Source organism: Alexandromys fortis, unplaced genomic scaffold, assembly GCF_014885135.2.
Source record: "Alexandromys fortis isolate MF-2015 unplaced genomic scaffold, M_Fortis_MF-2015_v1.1 scaffold_71, whole genome shotgun sequence".
NCBI lineage: Eukaryota > Metazoa > Chordata > Mammalia > Rodentia > Cricetidae > Alexandromys > Alexandromys fortis.
In genome coordinates, this window is record NW_026067954.1 from 3,779,672 (window position 1) to 3,796,752 (window position 17,081).

A 17,081-nucleotide genomic window follows, 5' to 3' on the forward strand; every position below is an offset into this window, starting at 1 on the left:
CCCATTTTAAAAATTGGATTGTTTTCTATATGTTCTGGTTTTTATTTATTTTATTTAGTTCTTTGTATATCCTAGATATTAACACTGTCAGAAGTTTCATCAGTGAAGGTTTCCCCCATTCTATAGGCTATTCTTTGTCCGAATGATGGTGACCTTTGTTGTACAGAAATTATTTAGCTTTATGAGGTCCTATTTAGTTTGGTCTTAGTATCTGTGCTAGTGGGGTCTTGTTCAGAAAGTCCTTTCTTGTACCTAGGAGTTCAAGCCTATTACCTACTTTCTCTTCTATAAGATTCAGGGTATCTAGTCTTGAGATCACTGATCCATTTAGAGTTGAGTTTGTACAGGGTGATACATATAGTTCTATTGTCACTGTGGCCTAGTATGACCAGCACCATTTGCTGAAGATCTTTTCTTCTGTGTATATTTTTTGCTTATTTGTGGAAAATTGGGTATCCATAGGAATGTGAGGTTTGTCTTGCTCTTCAGTTCTATTCCATCACTCAACCAAAATGTTAATCTCCTCTTTATAAAAACAAAACACTCTACCGCTGCATCTGTTTGTATTGGACCGCATACCTGGGTGCCAAGCTAAGTTAATACAGAAAACTGACCACTACAGCCCTTAATGTACAAAGCAGTAGGACCAGCAGGTCATCTGTTGGCCCCTAGTTAGTTCAGTCACACCGAGAATGGACTTTCAAGGTAGAACCTAACTCCTTCATGTACTCAAGGAAGCTGGCCACTCTTTCCACACACATGCTGGCAGAGAACAGAGCTAGGTTTTAAACCTGACCCCTGACTTTCAGTGGCTGCTCTTCCACATAGATGAAGGAGGCAAACCCTTCTTCATCAAACATGTAATCATGCCCAGATACCAACCTACATCCTCGCCCTTTATCCTCTTAGAAAAAGGAGCAAGGCTCTACACTGAATGGCTCTGAGTAGAATGAAGAATTTGAGCCTCCCTATGGTTGCCAACTCCTTGGATTAATACCCAGGTTCTGCCAGCATCTATAATTTTGTAGCTGCTTCATTTACGCTTGGGTTCCCATACTTACTGCTATAATCTCCATACATTCACCTCTTTCTCTGCATTAAATATGACGTGTGAAGTCATTTTTCTTTAAATCAAAGCCTAATTATGATTCTTAGTCTTGTTTGTAACACATCACCCCCAGTCCCCAAGAGCTTGTCAGCACTCCATCAGTAGATATGTGCATGAGATGTGCTATTGGCCAGGGATTGATCTAAAGAGACAGGATGAGGGGGGCTATAGGAAGATGCTGGCCTTTAGAGGCAGGACCACAAACCAGGGGTGGTGGGGCACAGGCTCTAGAGATGTCCTGTGGAAGTTGTAAGTGTCCTGGAGATGTGTGGCATGGGTACCAAAGTTGAACCCAGCCAGAAGATGGTACCCAGCTAGTGGGTGAAGGAAGGAACCAATATCACATGTGTAAGCCTGATCACACAGGAAGGGGTTGTGGACTTATAGAGAGGGGGTACAGCAGGAAAGGTTTTACCCTGGGATAACCCCAGAGAAGGAAATGGGTTGGGAGATGTCCAGTCCTACTCTCTCACCAGCCCTGATATCAAACACACTGTCAGGTAGAATCACTTCTCCAGGAGCCATGGGGCAGCACCATACTGTGTGGCAGAGGAGGCCACAGGCCCTCATGGATACCTCTGTGACCTCAGAAGGCATCAAACTGTACCAGGACATGAGTCCAGGCACTTCCAGGTTTTCTGCCCCCAGACCATCCATTTCTGAGCTTCCCAGGCAGTGACAGATACTAGTCCCCTTGGCTTCTTGTCAGCTGACTTTTTCAGCCTCTCCAAAGAACTCCCAGAAGCCTGTGTGCCGTAAAAATGTCACTACCTATGAGTTTCAGGACTCGAAAGTTTGGAAAGCACAGCTTCATGCCCATATTCTCCAAGTTGCGTGAGTCAATGTCTCTGAGTCAAGTGTGAGCAAAGGACAGCACAAAGTCCACACTGGGACCTGGCAGTGCTCATCTGGAATCTCAGTACTTTGTGGGCAGAAGTAGAACAATCAAGAGTTCAAGGCTATCCTCCACTACAAGTTCAAGCATAGCCTGAAAACTACATGACCTTGTCTCAAAACAACAACAACAACAAAAACCCAAGCAAATAACAAATAATAACAAAAATCTCAAACCAGCTGAGCAACAGCAAAAGCAGGGGCCAAAATACTCAGAATTAAGCAGAGTTACTTAGGCTCAATTGGGGGTAGGGTATGTAATTCAGACAGGGATCATAGTTCTTAGTAGCCAATGAAGGCTATAATATTATAATACGGCTGCCAGATGTTGCTTTGGATTCACATCCCTGACATCCATGCACAGCTGGACGGCCCTGTGATGAGCTGTGAACTCACTGTGAGGACTGAGAGTGAGGGAAGCCTGCCCCTCAGAGGAGACTAAGTACTGCTTCCTACCACTAAAGCACAGTGAGGACTCTTCTAAACTGAAAGACATGCCTAGTGCTTAGGTACGGGGAATGTGTGGGGACAATGTCACTTAAAGCTGAAGTACTAGATGTCACTGCAGGGGCCACTCTGTCTTCTTCTGCTCCCCCTCCCAGAGGGGCCTGCCATGACTCTGACCCAGCTTCTCTGTCTGACCTCATATGTGGCCAGTGATATGACTGGTGGGCCCAGGACCAAATGTTTCTGTGGCCTTCTACAGAGGCAAGAATCTGATGAATTCTTATGTTTGACTCTGAGATCAGCCCAGAAATCCTGGGCTAACTAGAGTGCCCTGTTCAGATCTCTCCCAGTGGGAATTCCCAATGGCCAGAAGGCAGACTGGGTAGCCTTGTCAGGCTGCTGGAGATTGGGTTGGGTGGAGCTCAAAAAGGCGCCCTCCAGTTACCTCATCTAGCACCGCCTACATCTGGATGAAGCCAGCCCTGCTTCTCCTTCCCAAGGGATTGGGCCACCTTCTCGTCTTCTTGACTAGGTTGCTCAAATTTCCGAGACAATTACCCAACCTGGTGTTGACATTGACGCGGAAAGACCTACTTAAGAGGACGGCATTGCCAGAGATCAGTATCACAACTGTCACCATCCTTATTGAGGAACACTTATGTTCATTTCACATGCTAGGGACCAGGGAAGTTCTCAGAGGCACACCAGAGTCCCTCAAGACTGCTGCTGCGAAGGTCCTCACCTTCCTCTGCATGAGCTCCAGAAGGTCAAAGGATAATACCGACTCTGGTAACCCCACAGCCCCAGTGAGCACCCGTGGACCCCATCCAGTCCCAGCTTCCGCCATCCCCATGTTAGCCATGTTGTCACCCTGCCTTTCTCTCCTCTGGTCCCTCCTCATGCGCTCCCCCTTCTCCATATTTCAGCTTCATTCACCTCCCTTCTCTCTCTTCCTCCCATCTCCATCACACGCTGTCTTCCCATCTTCTGCCCCTCGGTGTCCTTTTGGGAGCAGACAGAGGACTGCCCCCAACACAGCTAAGGTGAGAGGTGCCAGAGTTGAGCAATGTAGGTGGCAGAAGTTCCTTGGCATCAAATGGGGCAGGTAGGAATTCAAAAGGCCCACTGTGTTTCACGGAACTAGAGTCACGTGACCCTTAAAGGCCAAGAAGGTGGGTGGTGTGGATGAGAAGGTAGAACCTGTCTTGGGTGATCAATTGTCACAGCTTGTCCTGATGAAGGAGATTCAGGGAGTGTGGGACATTCGATGTACAAGCCAGGAGAGTCCTGGAAACATGGAAGCTTGATCTCACCTCTGTATTTAACCAGAGAGGAGAAGAGGTTGTTTAATGGTGAGGGTGCTGTCTTTAGAGACCTTTTGGGGGCACTGGCAGGCAGAGACCCTAATTTCTCCCATCTCTTGTTGGCTGGGCATACTCTTTCAATAAAGAGCTGAGCAGGACAGACAGCAAGGCTCCAACACAAGCATCCTGGAGACCATGGGGAGAGCATGGTGTACTCTCTGCTTTAACCAGATTGATGTGTCCTGTCTTCCTCTGAACCTCCACATCTTCAACTGTGAAAGGTTGCCCCCCACCATGATACCCCCAGGCCACCTGATGTTTGCAGTCAGCATCCTCAGTTCTCCCAGCAATCCCTACTCTCCTCTGTGGAGTTTCTGAAATGGCTCAGGCCTTGACCTCCTGCAGCAACCTTAGTTCTTGCAGCTTCATCCTTGATGAAGGAAAATGGAAATGAAGCACCATCCCATAGTATCCACAGGAGGACTGAGATAATAAAGACAAAAGAGCCAGATCACTAGCTGGCACACAGTAGGCGCACAAGATACTGTGGTCTGTGCCCTCCCAGGGAGTCGAGCCCCTTCCGCCATGCCCCCTCACACCTCAGACTCCAAATGCAGTAATGCTGAGGTTTCGCCTTCTGCAGTGAGTTACCCAGGGTCAGCCACTGTCCTGAAATATTAAATAGAAACATCCAGAAATGAATAATTCATACACTTTCAGTAACTTTTATTACAACGTATTGTTACAATTATTCTCTTGTACTGTTATAGCTCATCCCTCGCTTGACTAGCTTCAGAGCTGAACTCTAATACAGGCCCATGTGTATAGGAGAAACAGCGTGGGTGCGCCTCCCACGGTCCCGACATCCTGGGTAGGTCTGGGCTCGTACCCCCCAGGATAAAGAGAATACTGTGTTGAGGAACAAGGTGGAATGTTCCACAGCAGCTGCTTTGGAATTATCACCATATTAAAGCATTGTTGGGCCCCAAAGGCTTCCGAAGAAATCCCTTCTCTACTGATTTACAAGGTGTTGAGTGGGAGAATTAGACTCTTGATTTGGGGAGGGGGTTGTTTTGTTTTTAGAGATTTAGTTCATGTTTCATAAATTCTCTGGTTTAGCATGCCCCTTTCTTTTCACGTGTCAGCAGATAGACCGTGTGTCGGGCTCAGCCTTCTTAGGGTAAAGCCTATACCACACTTCCTATTTCCTCATTACCTATCCTCTCCAGGCCTTCCCTCCTCACTGCTGCAGAGGTGAGACTGACTACTTCAGGGAGAACAGCTACTCAGTTCCCAGACATGGGTACCAGCTAGGGAGGAGCCACAGATCCTGGCCTGGAACAGGCAGACTGAGAGAAGTCACTGTGAGCCCATGCTTTAGACAGAGGGAAGGACAGGAAGCTGAAGGATAGGCAGCTAGTTCCACCAGGCTTCCTGGTGGCGGCGGTACGTGGGGAAGTGTTGAGGAGAGAACAAGGGTTAGGTGTAGGAGGTGAACGGGGACTGCCTTTTGATGGACAGGACAGTAAGTGATGCTAAAGTAGAAAAAACTGGGTCTGGTAGTGATCCGTGGAAACGTCGGCAAGGGCAAGTGGAGCATGGGATGTTCTGGGAACCAGGTGCTCAGGAGAGAAAGACGGGTAATGTTTGACACCCAACCCGGCAGCAATGGGCAGCTACTTGGGCAGCAAAAGCATGGTTGACGGAAGTCAGGGTGACTGTCCCCAGCCGTGCCTGTGTACAGTCCACTCCCTTTGCCCTCTCTTTGAAGAACTGGAGTATGTTTGTTTATTCCTGACCCCCTCCTCCTCCCCGCTGCTTTCCCCTCTGGCAACAACTCCCCAGAAAAGAGCTAAAAATTCATTTCATCCAACCCAAATCAGTGGGCGGACGAGCTGGCGCTTTTTTCCCCTGGGATAAAACCATCTTGCGGGAGAGGATGGGCTCTGTACTAATTGCATGTGTGGTCACCTCCACCCACCCGGCCAGACCTGAGCCTGAGTTGCCTCTGTTCAGACACCATCATACAACACAGCTCTCCTTCCAGCTTCCCCTGTGTCCATCCGTCTAGAAAATAACCTCCCACCGGCTTATGAATGAGCTAGGGACCCAACAGGAAGGGTCACACACTCTTGCGTTTTGTCTTTAGGAAAAAGGCCTAGGCCGAGAGGTGTGTCCAGGGATGGGGCAGGTGACTCCACGAGGTGCTGGACCAGGGCTCTTTCAGGAGCTGCAGCAGCCCCACCCCACCCGCACCCCACCCACCACCACCCCTGTCACCCAGCACTTTTCTTGATTCCTAGGTTCCTAGATTGTTGTGTGGGGTTAAGCATACCGTCTATTTAGAACTGACCATCAGGAAAGCTGAAAGGGGGCTCGTCACTCTGGCTTTAAGAGAAATATTTTTGGAAAGGGTGTGGGGTGGTAAATAACTTGTGAAAAGCACTGGCTATAATAGCAGTCCTCCCCAGGCCTCCTCTCCTTTCCTTTCTAACGTCCCACACGGACATGCGTGAATGCGATAGTGAGTTTCATGCCTTAGGTGTGAACCTGTAGGTGTCCGGTATGTAAACAAACGCCAACACACTGTCCACATACTGCCCTGGGCCATTTGCTGTTTCTGTAACCAAATACCCGAGTCTGGGTGCTTTATAAAAAGGCTTATTTAGTTCTCGGATCTGGAGCCCCCGGAGCATAGTGCTGGCATTTGGTTAGCTCTGGCCAGTCCCTCTGACTGTCTCTCACAGTCAGGGTGCAGTCGTGATGAGCCAGAAAGCCAGAGAGACTTAGGGAACAGGCTCCCTTTCTTTTCTTTTTTTTTTTTTTTTTTTTTTTTTTTTTGGAACAACCCACTTTTGTAGGACTGGGCCAGAGTCGCTCAAGAGCTGTGTTAATTGCTTCAAAGAACGGCACCTCAGGTGCCCTCACTGAATCGCCTACTCTAGGCTCTACCTCACAGGTCCCACCACTCCAGTGTCACCTCACTGAAGATCAAAGTCCCAACACATGGACATTTAACAGCCTCATGCAAACCGTAGCAATGCCTAGAGGGCATTGGACGAGCAAGCGTGTGTGTTTGTGTGTGCAGGGTCTCTCTAGAACTCACCTTCTTTGCACACTCAGTGTGGTAGGACATAGAATATACACAAAGCACAGCTGTCTTTACTGTCTTATCAGAGAGGATAGATTATACACACAAAAATGTAGACAAGAGAGTAGATGGGCAAGTTAAAAAACAAACAACAGCCACAAAATCCTGCCTATTGGAATTGAATTGACCAGTGTATATTGTCACCTATTGCTGTGTAACAAAATGCCCCTAACCCTTAGCTGCCTACAACAGGAAGTATTTACAAAATCAAGGATTCAGGTCAGGCGGTGGTGGCGCATGCCTTTCATCCCAGCACTCGGGAGGCAGAGGCAGGCAGGCGGATCTCTGTGAGTTCAAGACCAGCCTGGTCTACAAGAGCTAGTTCCAGGACAGGCACCAAAGCTACAGGAAAACCTTGTCTCGAAAAAAAAAAATCAACTATAGAGTTCTCCTAGAGACTGAGGCTATAGTCAGTCATACTGAGTCTACAGGCCCTGTTGGGACAGAAGGACTAATTACCTTCTGTAATGAGGGTCCAATCATTCATTATTCAGGCCAGCTGGTGTCTGTTGGTAGCTCAAGAAAACCTCATCTCTTCTCCCTTGTGTTACTCAAGGACCACTGGGCGGGTGACAGCGTTCTCTGCAAAGAATTCCAAGACAAAGCTTAGTAGAAGTGGCAGTTCTCTTATAGCTGGCTAGGGAAGTTCCCCTCCATCACTTCTCGAGGGACACACAGCCATTCCAGATATGCTATAGGAGAAACTCACACAAGGCAGGAACATCTGGAGGTAAAAAGCGCTGGGCACCACTGAGGCTGGCTGCCCTGACACAGGGTCACCTGGACTAGAGAGGACAGTCCCTAGTCCAGGGAAAGAGAGGCTGACTCAGCTTGAATCTTGCTGAAATTGAGAGGAATGGAAGAAGTGAGGGGGGGGAGATGCTCAGTGGTTAAGAACACTTGATGGTCTTGCAACAAGACTTAGAGATTCAGTTCCTAGCACCCGCATGGCAGCTCACAACCATCAATAACTCTAGCTCCAGGGGATCTGGTGCCCCCTTCTGGCCTCTGTGGGTACTGCACACATGTGGTGCTAATACATACATGCAGGCAAACACTTGTACACATTTTAAAAAGAAATCCTTTTAAGATAGAAGAGGGACTGAAAGGTGTAACTAAATCTAAGAAACAGGTACCCACAGCAAAATAAATACAGTATATTTGAGGGCAGTTCAGAGACCTACTTTAAAGAAAGACAGAAATGACATTGAAACTAGATTTGGAACAGCTGAGATAATGGAATGCCTTTCAAGAGACTCGCGGAAAAGAGTAGAGAAGAGACAGTATCCAGGAGAGTCACTTCAACTTTATAGAGCTCAGTAACCACATCTGCAAAAGCGGGACAATGAGCAGTCCTGTCCCACAGGTGGGTCACTGGAAGGCAGTGAGACTTTCATCATTGCAGCATCCCCAGCCGTCAAAGCCTCCGGGACCTTGACAGTCAGATGGTGTTAGAACAGTCTCCTGGCTCCTCTCTCCTGTGCCCTGTATAGCTACATAATAAATGTGGAGTCCTGTGCTGAGGGCAGCCAGATCCGCACGGCCCACCTGTCCTCCAGTCATGGGACTGTTGCTTGGGTAGTGCTGGGAAGAGCACAACCACCCAAATATCCTGTTAGGAGGTATCTATCCTACAGGATGTGCTCAAAGCCAGAGCCTGGTTTCACCGCAGATATCTCCTGGGGGTACCTAAGTTATCCTGTCATTCGCTGGAGTTAACAAACAGAAAATATAAGACAGAACCAACCAACAGTGATCAAATGCTGCAAAAATGCAACAAAACCTCTACAGATGACTTACCAGCTTGTGAAAGGAGAGTCTAAATAATTCAAAATTTTCAATTGTAATGCCCTTAAAATCCAAATACTACCAAAGAGCATATATCGAACAATGGTTTTGCCTTTTGTCCCCTCACTGGCAGCTCTCCTGCCCCCCTAAACACCACTAACAATCAAATGAAGCCATGCATTCACAAACCAGTACCTGTATATGAGCATCTTTCTCTTGCTGGATGTATGAATGAGCCCTGGTCTGAGCACCATGCTTTGTAGTTAGAGAAAAAGCCAAGGTGTGTACCACCTGTGTGCAGGCACTACATCAGATCCTCAGGCTGGGCTTACAGGCAGTTGTGAATGGCCAGATACAGTGTTGAGAACAGAGCACCAGGTCCTCTGCAAGAACAGTATGTGCTCTTAGCCACTGGGTTTTCTCTACAGCCCTGAACACTTATTTTTTTGTTCTTTAATGCTGAGTAATGCTAGCATCCCTCACACATTTGAAGAGTGTTTGTATCTGCTTAACCTAGGATTCTGTGTTAAATCCATGTTAAAGCCAAATTTGATGTTCTATCTTTACAGCATGCTTGATTTTTACATATATGAATTCATGTGGATTCATGATTTCCCACCGGCCTCTCCCTACTCCTATATGGTCCGACCTGTCAGCTTTTCTGTGACAGCCTACTATTCCTATTGAGCTTCTGTTTCAAAATCTTCTTGGCTTCCCTTAAATGCTTATTTTTCTAATGAACTTTAGAAAGGGCTTATCTAATTTCAGTAGAAATCCTGGGCGGCACCTTTATTAGGATCACATCGCACTTAAGGAATGATTTTGGGTGAATTGGCAACTCCTATGCAAGAACATGATCTATCTTTCCGTTAACTAAACACACCTTTCGAAGTGCTCCAGTCGTGCTTGGAACTTGCTTGCTGTAGACCCTGCACGTTGCTTTTGACCATTCTCCTGGGTGTTGTTTCTGGTTTGGGTGCCGAGTCAGGGAGTTGTCTGTGCATTTGCGCCCACCTGCTATTTGTGTAGGGAAGTACCCTGTCACATCTGCAGATAATGGTTTGACAGCTTGTTTCTAACTCCATCTAACTCCGTCATCTTCAACGTTTCTGATTGTGAGACATCGCAGGGAAGCAGCTGCCCTAGGTTAGAGGAAGCGCTGCACCTATTAACTCATGGGTGGATTGGATCGGGCAGGTTCCTTTGGGTTGGGTGTGCTGGGGAAAGTTCCGTGCCTGGAGAATATTTTCACTGTGATTTACGACTGCCTGAGGATTAAAATTCTCAGAGAAAACAGGGTGGCGGTGGTGGGGAGGGGGGTGGGGGTGTAGGCACTGGGGGCAGCTTCCATACGATGGCAGCGCTCTAGATTCCAGACCCTGTTGCTGGAACATCAGTCAGAGAGAAGACTGGCATGAGGCATTCAGCTGGGCACCACCCTGGCTGTATCCTGTCATGCATCTCCATGACCATGACCAAGGGAACCTGCCTAGACAGCCACGTGTGACTAGTCAGCTCTTGTATCCCTGATTGCGGGCACTGCCTACCTGGCTTCCTTATTGTCCCCTATTGGTCTGTCATATTTTGCCATGGGTTAACTTTCCCTGTTATCTCTGCAGCAGCCACTGGATGTTTTGTAGAGCATCTCACATAATGGAATTGGTCATTGACCGGAGTCACTCGAGACAGTCGAGTGTCCAACTCACAGTCTTATTGCCCTTTCTTTAGAAAGGGTTCCTAGCACCAAATAGCCCTCAGTGGGCTAGGGTGGAAATTACAGCCCAGGAGAGGCCGGGCCTGAGTATAAATAGGAAGAGGAAATACTTGGACTTCTTGGGGCAATAAAAGTTCTATATAATAATATTACACATAACTGTGCAATTAAGCCTGGAAATTGCAAGCTTCCAGTGTGTCCTTTCCCGGCCAAATACTAGGCGGTTCTCGTGGTAGAGGGCATTTACTTAGAAGAAAAATGCAAGTTTGGAGGCAAATCTGAGGTTTCACTTCCTTTGGAAAACACAGGCAGGGTTGGATCTTACGACCGTCCAGTTTCACCTCTCATTTGGGTCTTGTCTCAAAATTGAGATGGCAATAGCAGGGGGCAGGAGTGTTTTCCAAGAGACGAGGTGTAACCAAGACATCTCGCACCTGTGGCAGGCTGGGGCCGTGATTCTGCCCTCTTTCCTCCCACGGCTGTTGCCACTCAAGGGGCACTCCCTGACCAGATCCTGCATGAGGTCCGGGGCAAGGGAAGGGCAGGTTCCTAAGGCTGTGAGTAATGGGATGGAGCAGCTGCCTGGGCGGGAAAACGGCTCTGTGTTTGGCTGCCCTTCCCTCCCCCGGCCGGCCTGTCGCCCATCCCTTCCTCAAGCACAGCGCAGTGCCAGCCACATCCCTGCTCTCCAGAACCTTCTGTGGCCTCTTTAACAGAGTCCAGATGTTTGGAGGATCCCCTCACCCCCTCCTTCACTTTCCTATCCCTGACTCCTGCTGTACTGGCCATGACTGTCCAAATTCTTCTGCCTAGACCTGTGTGTTCCTGAGCTCCCCGCTTTCCGCTTTGCACACAGAACTCTCCAGAGTGCCTGCTATTCCGGTCTGCATGTCCTTACTCTGCCTCTGTGCCTCACCTTGCTTGTGCTTTCCCCCCTTCTAGAATGTTCCACTCCCTGTTCCAAGCCATGGCTACCTGAGAGCTACATGCCTCTGATATGGCTCCCTGGCAGGGTTCCTACCCTCTGCCTAAAACCCCAGTATGGCGAGGCAGCCTGGCCACCTGCATAGGAAATGCAGAGCCTCGCCACCTGTCTTAAAGTCCCAGCTTGTCTGCAGTGCCTCACTTGAACAAAGACGGCCATGGTGACAGTAATTACCTTAAAGAGGTTTTGGTAAGGATGAGCCGAGACCCCAAATATATGACCAGCACCAAGCAGGCACAGGATAGGTCCTGGTCATCCGTTGGATTCAATGTAAGTGGGAGGAGCCTCTGAATAAAACCCTGTTTCCCAAAATACTCCCCTACCATCCACACCTGCAGTCAGCATGGGGTCTGGATGTTGCCCCCATCTGTGCCTTGACCCACACACTTGGTCTTGTTCTCACCAAACGTTTGCCCATTGAAAGCAGCTTCCCCAGTCCAGCAGCCACCCTTGGCCACCATGAAGAGAAGACACACCCAGAGTGTGCTTCCCCACCCTTCCTCCAGGCAGAGGAAGGGATGTAGCTAGTCTTTACAGCACTTCTGGAGCCCCAGATGTAGTGTGGTGTAATGATACCCGCCTTGACTGTGCAGGTGCCCTCATCTGAATGACCCATGTGTGTTCACACTTACAGCTTTGTGTGGCCTGCCTGCGTTCCTAAAAGTCCTAGGGTGAGAGAAAGGGCAAACTCAGGAAACGCACACTCGGGCGCAGAAACACTCCCTCACCACCATCAATCTCACATCTAGAGCTGAGCTGCTCATGACTTTGGAATGAAAGGCTCCATCTTGTAAACAAAAAGGTGGGTTATCTGGAGGGCGCCCCTGGGCTGCAGAGTGAATGGGAAACCTGCACCTCACAACCTCCCAGATCAACATGGAAGCTGGAGCTTCAAGGGGGACTTGGCTGGTCCAAAGTCACAGCATTAACCTTCTGCAGAGCTGATCTGGGATTATTAACTGTGGTCCCTTCCCAAAAGGGATTGGGTGCTTTTCCGCTAAGTGCACAGCTGGACTTGTAACCCCGCCTCCTCAATCTCTCTCACTTCCTCTGCTCTGGCACTGTTCTCTCTTCTGGCCAGTAGAAAGTCCCCTGTCTTCAGAGGTGGCAGAGGGGAGTGGTGCTCCTAGGTCCAGCCAGCTGGACAGCTGCACAGCCTGCTAGAACAGACAGGAAAGTATCCTGGGATGGGTGAGTTGCCACACAGCCAGGACGAGCTGGGAATATTCATAGATGTGGGTGATTTATTTCATTATCTGCATTTCCTGTAACTTAATAAGGCTTAAAAAGCCTCCCAGAGAGTTTTCTGGCTCAGGAAGTCACCTGTAATAAGAACAAGTAGCGAGTTCTTTATTCCGGACATAAAGAAATCAGCGTGTACTTTCTCTCAAAGAAAACGAAAACAAGTGCCCCCTCCACCCTACCCTACCCTGTAATCAGTAAAGGCATAATAATAATAATAATAATAATAATAATAATAATAATAAAAGCTCAGTTTGAAGGGGCACCACTTGATACACAAGGCGCAAGGTAAGGCAGTGGGGAGGCGGAGCAGGAGGTGGTGATGGTGGAGTATGGATTGACGGGAGGTACGGCGACACAGTGGACAGAGCCCAGAGGTCTGTGATCTCTGTTAGCGTTCATTAGTTCTGTGACCTTACATGCGTCTATTTCTCCTCAGTCACCCTCATTTCTATCTCCGTCGCTACCTCCTTTTCTCTTCTTGAGGCAGGACTGCATACATGCTTGAATGCCCAGTGCAATGCAAACCGGCCTAGAACCTGAGATCCTCTCCCCTCCACCTCCCAAGTGCAAGGATTTATGGGCAACACACATTGGACTTGGTGAATGATTTTTAAAAAGGGGGGGGGGGACACAAAGTTGGGAGGGAATGGGCTCTAGAAAGAGTTAGAAGAGGAATGGAGGGGATATGCTAAAAATGTATGATCACTCATGTATGACAGTCTCAAATAATCAAACCACTATAGTAAAGTTAAAAAATGGAAAGATTGCCCCTGGGAAACAGAGGAGATAGTGACGCTGTCATTAATGGAACTTACAGGTGTTATCAGAAAATAATCCTCCATCCAAAGAGGTCCCAGGAAAATCCATAGGAATTGTGACTATGCCAAGGCTCTCTTGTGTGATTCTCAACAATCTATAACTGGTGTTAACAGAGAACATGAAACAAGGTTTGAGTGCCTGTCCTGGAAGGTAAACCCAAGGACTTCACATGAGACCTGCTTATGGTTGGGATGGAAGCCCAGTAGCACCTGGTTCCCAAGGCTTGCCTCTACTATAGCCCTGAGCATGCAAGGGGGAAAGGCGTGCATAGTAGTAAATGAAGGGAAGGCTCGTAAGGAAATGTGCATGACTTTGTCTTTGCAGTGGAAGAAACCTCCGAGCCCACTGCAGAGAACCCCTCAGGGAATGTATGAGCCTAGCTGAGCTGGGGGCTGCTGACTCTAGGCATGTCCTGGCAAGGTGGCAGAGCAGGTGTGGCTGGCTTCACCCAGTGTGGGCACTCTGCCCAGGGTGCTTGCAACAGGTGGGGCACAGAATAGAAGTTGAAGTAACCCTGCCCAGTCTCCCAACCCACATGTCTGGCCCCAGCCTCTGGAGCATCAGAGGCTCAGGGGCATCCTGGAGCTAAGAGGTGTAGCCACCCTGCTTGGGGAATCTCCCAGAGACAGGGTGAGGCATACCCAGGACAGATGGCTTGAGCCAGGATTCCCCATCCTCCTTCCCACCTAGTCCACTACCTACTTAAGTTCCTGAAGACCATGGAGAGTAAAGACCTGCTCGAAGGACACATTCGTCACTGTCCAAAGTCATCCCTGGGTCTACAGAGGAAGCCTGTAGTCCACCTGCCTCCAGGGCACCCATCCCCTCCACTACAGTCGCTAATCCCACCAGGTGGCCTTCATGCTCCAGGCATGGAGGAGCTAGGGGCTGGAGACCGAGGAGGGGGGGTATAAGCGGGAGGGGGGAATATAAGGGTGGGGGATGTGTGTGTAAAGGAAACCTGCTGGCTGGGCCACCTGCCTAGGGGTTTTGACAGAGGGAAACATGATCCTGCACCCTGGATTTGCTGAGCTGAGCAGCCCTTGGGGGAAGCACTTGCCTTGCAGATCCTAGTAACAGAATTGTCCTCAAAGTCACACCACGGAGGCAGCCACGGAGGACAAGAAAGCAGTGGTACTTCACTGTTTTCTAGCTGAGTGGCTCTCAAGTCCTATCAAATGGGGATCACAATACCAATAGAAAATGTGACTAGAATCAATTAAAAAAAAAAGATATCTTATAAGTGGCAGACACGACTGTGCTCCAGTGTCACGTGTTTCCAGGCAGAATGTTGAGGCTGTCCCACCTCCATTAATGACAGCGTCACTATCTCCTCTGTTTCCCAGGGGCAATCTTTCCATTTTTTAACTTTACTATAGTGGTTTGATTATTTGAGACTGTCATACATGAGTGATCATACATTTTTAGCATATCCCCTCCATTCCTCTTCTAACTCTTTCTAGAGCCCATTCCCTCCCAACTTTGTGTCCCCCCACTTTTTAAAAATCATTCACCAAGTCCAATGTGTGTTGCCCATAAACGCATGGGTGTGGGGCTATCCACTAGAGCATGGTTAACCTACCAGGAGCGGCACCCTGAAGAAGAGCTATCTGCCTCCCACAGCCAGCATCTGTCAAAGCTCTTCAGTTAGGGGTGGGAGCTCTTGAGTCCCCCCACACACACACACACACAGGCTAAGCTGATCTCTTCATGCAGAATCTCCCCAGCCGTGGCTTGGTGGTGTCCTCGGGATGATTCAGACATAGAAGCAACAGAGTCTGCCCTACACATCATCTTGGGGTCACTAAACTCAGCATTGCTGCTGCCCTAGGCCAGCTTGTTCCCTTACACCACGCTCATGGGATCTGCGCACACACTTCCCCATTTCCAAGATGAGCGAACCAAGCGTAGCAGTGGGTGCAGTGTGAGCCTTTCCGAGAATACCGACAAGGGTCCTCTGTTCGCTATCACAGTTTAATGGGGGCCATACATGCTTATGCATTAAAGTACCCCACTTCTGGTTCTCTCAGAAGCTAAAATTTTCTGTGTGCTCCTTGGCCTAAGCGCCCATGTGTGCCTTATTTTCATCGTCTATAAAAAGGACATGTTTCTCTAAGCCCTGCCTGCCTTGTTGGTTTAGGAATCCCTGGAACAAGAGATAGGTTATGGGGCCTGCTGCATGCTGGGAAGGGTGTGGGCGCTCATGGAGGCTGTTCTCAATCTTGTCAGGAGGTGCCTTAAGGGAATAGGCCTCTACAAAACTATGCAGGTATGTTGGCTCCTGGTCCCATCTGGCCAAGACCCCTGTTTGGGGCATTTGTCCTTCCTGGATTCCACGGTGCTGGCACTGGCAGAAAACTGGCAATGCTCCAGAAGGCAGGTGCGCATCCTTGGGGTCCTCACAGCACTCTGTCTTGTGGGAGGAAACCACTCCAGGAGGAGAGTTGAAGTCCTAGAACCTATCTACCATAGAGCCATGTTGTAAGTTAGACCAGGCCAACTCAGAGCACAGTGAGCTCCTGGTATTGGACTCCTCTAAGCACAAGCTGGCCGAGAACCTCAGGATCGAGGTTAAACACATTTTCGGAAGGAATTCTAGAAATCCAAAACCTTCCAGATTCAGATGAAGTAGGTTATTTTGGGGTCCCATAAAACCCCCCTCCATCCCCCAGTGCTTAGATAAGGCCTGGATCCTGGAAAGATCCTGCTCATTCACCCACAGGGTCCCATGCCTTTCTTTCCATGCCTCTCGCTTTCACGGGGCTCTGAGCCTCCTACCCCCGCCGTTAGTTCCCTACAAGTGTGGGTCTCAGCCATCTAATGCACATCCCTCAGGTCTGCCTCCACTCAAACTGTTGGGCAAGAGCCAGCCGCCCTTCAGAGAGAAGAGCGCAGATTTCCCCGTCTCCCAACTAGATGTGGTCGGGAAGCATGGCAAAGGACAAAGGCATGCACTTGCAACATGCCCGGGCTCAGATCATGCTGCCGCCTGTGCGGCCTTGGGCTCATCTCTCCCTTTACCTGGGCATTGTGAATGACGCTAAGAGCACACACCTGTAGCCGCTGTGCAGTTGAGGAAGGGCTAGAGGTGCGATGACACTCAGATATGGCAGGCACTGGATAATGGTAGCAGTGGTGCCTGTGACGGTCAGTGCTGGCTACCAGGGATGCTTTCAGCCTTTTGGAAAGGAGCCTAGGAAGCACGGTTCTCCCTCCGAAAGAGTAAGCATTCACTTGGTAGTTGAATACCGGTTATTTGGACCCACCTGAATTCCAGGAACCTCCATTGGGACAGAGAGCAAGGGCCTGCTAAGTTAGGCCTGGTGCCCTCTGGAATGGTGATCATACCTGATTTCCTCTTTCCTCCATGCCCGAGCTCCCCTCCCACTCTCTCCTGTGCCCTTTATTCCTAATCGTCTTTGCCATTTCCTTCCCACTGGGAGCTTACAGTCCTTATCAAGCCTCTGCTTGCGGCTAGGAGTTTGCATGCACGTGTGTTTGCTTTCCCTGGGTGTTATTCTTGGCTTTGGTCTTCACCCTGGCTCAGGTCAAGGGAACAGAGGGAAGGGATGCAAAGCTAAGGCAGGAAAGAGGGGGAAGGAGGCATCCACTCTGGGACACTGCTG

At 49.2% G+C, this 17,081-nt stretch overlaps 1 protein-coding gene across 4 annotated transcripts in view; it reads left to right on the forward strand.

Annotated features, from left to right (window-relative positions):
• Window positions 1-17,081, forward strand: part of Zbtb7c (zinc finger and BTB domain containing 7C) — a 228,692-nt gene that overhangs the window by 197,696 nt on the left and 13,915 nt on the right. The window lies entirely within an intron of this gene.